This window comes from Pongo abelii, chromosome 5 (assembly GCF_028885655.2).
Source record: "Pongo abelii isolate AG06213 chromosome 5, NHGRI_mPonAbe1-v2.0_pri, whole genome shotgun sequence".
NCBI classification, from domain to species: domain Eukaryota; kingdom Metazoa; phylum Chordata; class Mammalia; order Primates; family Hominidae; genus Pongo; species Pongo abelii.
The window spans coordinates 49770287-49776054 of record NC_071990.2 but is presented as its reverse complement, the minus strand read 5'-3'; the positions used below and the strand labels follow the sequence as shown (position 1 = coordinate 49776054).

Here is a 5768-nt window from a genome sequence, read left to right as displayed (position 1 = left end):
TAATTTTGAAAACACCCTATTCCTGGTATAAAACTCTTTGCTGTTTAAAATAGCCAGAGCATTTTCTGTTACAGTGAGCCAATACAGTATTTGATACCAAAAGACATTACAAGCAACAGACCTCAAGTTTGTGATAAGAGATTTACTATTTGATCTAGTTAGATATGAAGGCAGTGAGGAGCAGGTTAACATTAGACACGAGACATTTTTAATCCATGACTCCAATCATTAAAATATTGAGAACAGATCAAATGATGGTTGCTCTAGCATATTACAATGGGCATAAGTTATACAAGGACTATAGAGTGAGGTAGTTCCAGAAACCTCTATTGGAGTGTAAATGATAGAATCAGAGCTTTAAATTCTATACTCAAGGCACTATACCAGAGATTTTCTATGACTATTCCTGAAATAATTTCTTATAGCCACTGGGTTTATGTAGATATTTCTCAGGTATAGAATCTGATTTTTTTATTTCTGGAATTTTAACATAGACTAGGTTTACAGTCTCAGTGTGTTTCCTCTGAAAGTTAGGATTTATTTGGAAAAAGTAGAATATTATGATATGGAATATGGCATTTTGGAGGCTTCAAATATATCTCAGTGCCTCAAACTCCAAAATTTCCCGAACTTTTCATATCAGTAGAATCCATCCCTCTTCATTGGTTTCGTGACCTGGTTTCATTGGTTTCAAAGACTCTGCATTAAATTCATGAGCTCATTATCTTGCAGGCAGATGCAAATTCTCATTTCTGATCCCTGTCACTTCTCACTGTCCTCTTCTATAACTAGAGTCAGAATGCCCTACAATTGTAAATTTAAACCTCAGAGGAAAGGGCTACACATTAAAAACTTTGTAAAACTTTAAAAACTTATATCAGCCCAAATCTGGGCTGATAGACACTGAGGGCACTATACCAGGGAGAGGAAAACATGGCTAAATTTATTAATTTGGAGCTCTTAAAAAAGTTATACCCTGTGCTTGAGTAGCTGAGAGAAGCTTGGATTGTTGACTAAAACTAGACTAAATGGGAGCCTGTATTGAATGAAGCTTGGGATTCTAGAAATTATTATGTATAAGGTAGAGGTAGTAATCTAAATATTTAGAAAGAAAAGGCCCACAGTTGTTTTTTTTTTTTTCATCAAAACACTAAGAGACAAATTGACAAGGAAAGCACTACCTTTCTTAAATAATTCTGAAGTGGCTGTCGTTTTCTAGACTTGAAAAGAAGAAAAAGGTAGGAGAAGCTGCCAATAAAATGAACGCCTGATTTCAATAAAGAAGTTAACTTAATTACTACAGACTAAGTGAGCATGGTTACCGAGATAAGATATGACTCAAGAAATCAGAATGGTTTGAATTTAACCAAGCTTTGAAGATAGTTAATTGTTCATGCAATATCTAGGACTGAAAAAGATGGGGAGTCTACAAAGTTCTCTAATGGAAGAGGAGCCAGGAACACTTGGGGAAGACCCATTGCATATACATATACATATTTCAAATATTTCTCTTGTCCTTCTGCAAACCTGTAGCCAAAGTAATATTGGACTGGGTAAAGTGATAGACCCAGGCTTTTATATATATATGTCAATTCAGCTTGCAGATGGCCTTTTGTGGAACTTCACCCTGTGATTTTGTGAGTCAATACTCCTTAATAAACTCCCTTTTATATACATCTATATTAGTCCATTTTCACACCGCTGGTGAAGACATATCCAAGACTGGAAAATTTACAAAAAAAAAAGAGTTTTAATGGACTTACAGTTCCAAGTGGCTGGGAGGCCTTACAATCATGGTAGAAGGCAAGGAGGAGCAAGTCACGTCTTACATTGATGGCAGCAGGCAAAGAAAGAGAGCTTGTGCAGGAAGACTCCTCCTTATAAAACTATCATATCTAATGATACCTACTCACCATCATGAGAACAGCACGGGAAAGATGCACCCCCATGATTCAACCACCTTCCACCAGGTCCTGCCCCCAACATGAAAATTCAAGATGAGATTTGGGTGGGGACACAGCCAAACCACATAAACATCTATTCTGTTAGTCTGGTCCATCTAGAGAACCCTGACTAATATGAGAACCAAGTGCTCACATGTCTTGTTTCAAGGGATGGAGAGTCACCTGTAAAGATGTCAGTGCCAGTGGAGCCATATTGCCTCAAGCTCTGGACTACCAACTCATCCAACTAACAAGCCCTTCTATCTGCCTCTCCAGGATGTCTACAAAATTGGTGGTATTGATACTGTCCCTGTGGGCCAAGTGGAGACATGTTCTCAAGCCCAGCAGGTGGTCATCTTTGCTCCAGTTAATGTTACAACTGAAGTAAAGTCTGCTAAAATGCAACATGAATCTTTGAGTGCAGCCCTTTCTGGGGACTATATGGGCTTCAATGTCAAGAATGTGTCTGTCAAAGATATTTGTTGTGACAATGTTGCTGGTGGCAGAAAAAATGACCCACAAATGGAAGCAGCTGGATTCACTGTTCAGGTGATTATCCTGAACTAGCCAGACCAAATCACTGGTGGCTATGTCCCTGTACTGGATTGCCACACAGCTCACATTGTTTGCAAGTCTGCTGAGCTGAAGGAAAAGATTGAATACTATTCTGGTAATAAGCTGGAAGATGGCCCTAAATTCTTGAAATCTGATGGTGCTGCCATTGTTGATATGGCTCCTGACAAGCCCATGTGTGTTGACAGCCTCTCTGACTATTCTCTTCTGTGTCGTTTTGCTCTTCGTGATATGAGATAGGCAGTTACTATTGGTGTCATCAAAGCAGTGGATAAGAAAGCTGCTGAAGCTGGCAAAGTCACCAAGTCTACCCAGAAGCCTCAGAAGGCTAAATGAATATTATCCATGATACCTACCACCCCAATGTTAATCAGTGGTAAAAAAATGATCTCAGAACTTTTTGTTTCAATTGGTCATTTAAGTTTAACAGTAAAAGATTGGTTAATGATAACAATGCATCATAAAACCTTCAGAAGGAAAGTAGAATGTTTTGTAGACCCATTTTGATTTTTTTTTTAATGTGTGGTAGTTTTAAGTTATTAGTTTTTAAAATCAGTGCTTTTTTTTTTTTGGAGACAGAGTCTCTCACAGTCACCCTTGGCTCACTGCAACCTCTGCCTCCAGGGTTCAAGCAATTCTCTTGCCTTAGCCTCCCAATTAGCTGAGATTACAGAAACCCTAAAAGCAGTACTTTCTAATGAAAACAACCAAAAACCTGTCACAGAATTTTGAGACCTGTTAAAACTAAGCTTAATCAGAAAAAAAAAGAATCAGATAGTAATATTAAAAGTTTTGTAGGCCAGGAGACTAAATCAAGAATATTAGATAAACTAAGGATATTAAATAACTAATGTAACAAGAGAGAAAACAAATGTCCATTTTTATTGGTGAAATTAAAAAATAATATAACTGAGTACATATTTTGTAATATAATTGAATAAGAAAAAGAGTGAAATTTTATTTTATTTTGGGGGCACATATTATTTTGCTTATTTGATGTTCGAAATTAGTGGTTCATATTTCAAAATTGATTAAAAATATTCATCTGTTCATGATAATACGCAATAAGAATTGGTGTTTTTATCTTTGAAAATGCCTTTTTATACAAATAGTTACTGCCAAATACTGATATAAATCTATGAGCATATGATTTTAATTGAGCATATTTGCTTGGGAGGCATTTATATATTTCTATTAGATTTTTCTCTTGATATTTACCATTTAGCATGTCATTTTATTGCAGATTTATCATTTCTAATTGAAGGTTAAGTGGAAGCTCTGCAATTGCTCAGTCAAGTGGATTCTGAAATACAGATATTTCCTTTGCATTTATATAGAGGATCCCAAGACACTGCTGGAACTGTAGTTTGATCTTGTAAAATATACCCACTACAACTTTGTATGAGAATGGATTTCTCACTTTTTAAAATTTGATAGCATGGTAAGTATGTAAAGTAGCTTAACGTTACATGTGATTCCAACAACATTTAGTTGTCATTGAAATAACTTTGCCATAAGTTTTGCATACATGTTGTTTTGGCTTGAAATTTTAGGTTTAATTCATTAAGAAAAATAAATCTTTAGTGAAAACTAAATTCCAAAGCCATTCAGTGTCCAATAATAGTAGTTGAAGGGATTTCTTTTCACTTATAAAGAAATTCATTCTCGGCTTGAACTAAATATGCAATAAAAGTTTAAGCCACCAAGATATTGTATGTTAGGGCATGTTAGGATATTTAGCTTCTATTTCTGACAAAAATTCTTGGAAACTGGTGATAGTTAAGTTCTCAAAAGTGATGAATTTCACTGTTGACACTACATGAAAAAGCCAAATGTTTTCTGGAATGTACTTGCTGTTGAATTCAATGAATAACCATTAGCTTTAAACATCTTACATTTTTATAACTTTTTAATTTGTCCAAGTGAACACTTTTAGCTCCAAACATATTTTACTACTATAAATTTGGAAATATTATCAGATTCCCCTTTAATTTGTGCTAAATTAACATTTTCTTAAATTCTTTTATGATGTTCTTACTTGGTGTTTTTCCACTCAGCTTATTCAGTGAACTTAATTTTTCAGTTGATTCACATTCAGAATTGACACGTAACAACTGAGTGATAGAGTGGTCCCTTGGTGTCTGCAGGGGTTTGATCACAGGATCCTCTTGGATATCAAAATTCAAGGATGCTCAAGTCCCCTATAAACAATGGTATAGTATTTGTATATAACCTATGGAAATCTTCCTGTATACATTGTTTTATTTTTTATTTTATTTTACTTTATTATTATTTTTTAGAGATAGAGTCTCACTCTGTTACCCAGGCTGGAGTGCAGCGGTGTAATCATAGCTTACTGCAACCTTAAACTCATGGGCAAAAGCAACCCTCTCACCCCAGCCTCTCAAGTAGATGGCACTACAGATATATATACCAGCCTGGCTAATTTTTATTTTTTTTTGTAGAGATGGAGTCTTGCCCAGGCTGGCCTGAAATTCCAGATCTCAAATGATCCTCCCTTTGGCCTCCAAAAGTGCTGGCATTACAGGTATGAGCCATTGCACTGGACCACCTTCCATATACTTTAAATCATCTCTAGATTACTTATAATACCTAACACAATGTAAATGCTATGTTAAAGTTTCTAAATATATTCTATACTAAATTATTTTTATTTATGTTATTTTTTAGTTTATTTTAAAGTTTCTAAACATATTCTATACTAAACTGTTTGTTATTTGTGTTATTTTTTATTGTTGTATTGTTACTTTAAAAAATCGTTTGGGATTCAGGGGGTATTTTGCAGGTTTGTTACACAGATATATAGCATCAGGGTGAGGTTTGTGTTTCTAGTGTGTCTATCACCCAAATAATGACCATTGTACTTGATAGGTAACTTTTCAACTCTTAACCCCCTCCTATCCCACCCCCCCAACATTTTGGTGTCTCCAGTGTCTATTATTTCCATCTCTATGTTCATATATTCCCACTGTTTAGCTCCTGCTTACAAGTGAGAATATGAGATATTTGATTTTCTTTTTCTGAGTTATTCACGTGGGAGAATAGCTTTCTCCTTTGTTGCTGCAAAGGACATGACTATTATTTTTTAATGACTGCATAGTATTCCATGGTGTATATATACAACATTTTCTTTATCCAATCCACTGTGGATGGACACACGTTAGTTTTATTGCTTTGCTACTGTGAATAGTGCTGAGATAAACATACTAGTGCAGGTGTCTTTTTTATATA

At 35.2% G+C, this 5768-nt stretch overlaps 1 pseudogene; it reads left to right on the top strand.

The window, feature by feature from the left end:
* Positions 1-254: 254 nt before the first annotated feature.
* On the top strand, positions 255-2852 carry LOC134761634 (elongation factor 1-alpha 1-like; annotated as a pseudogene).
* Positions 2853-5768: the final 2916 nt, after the last annotated feature.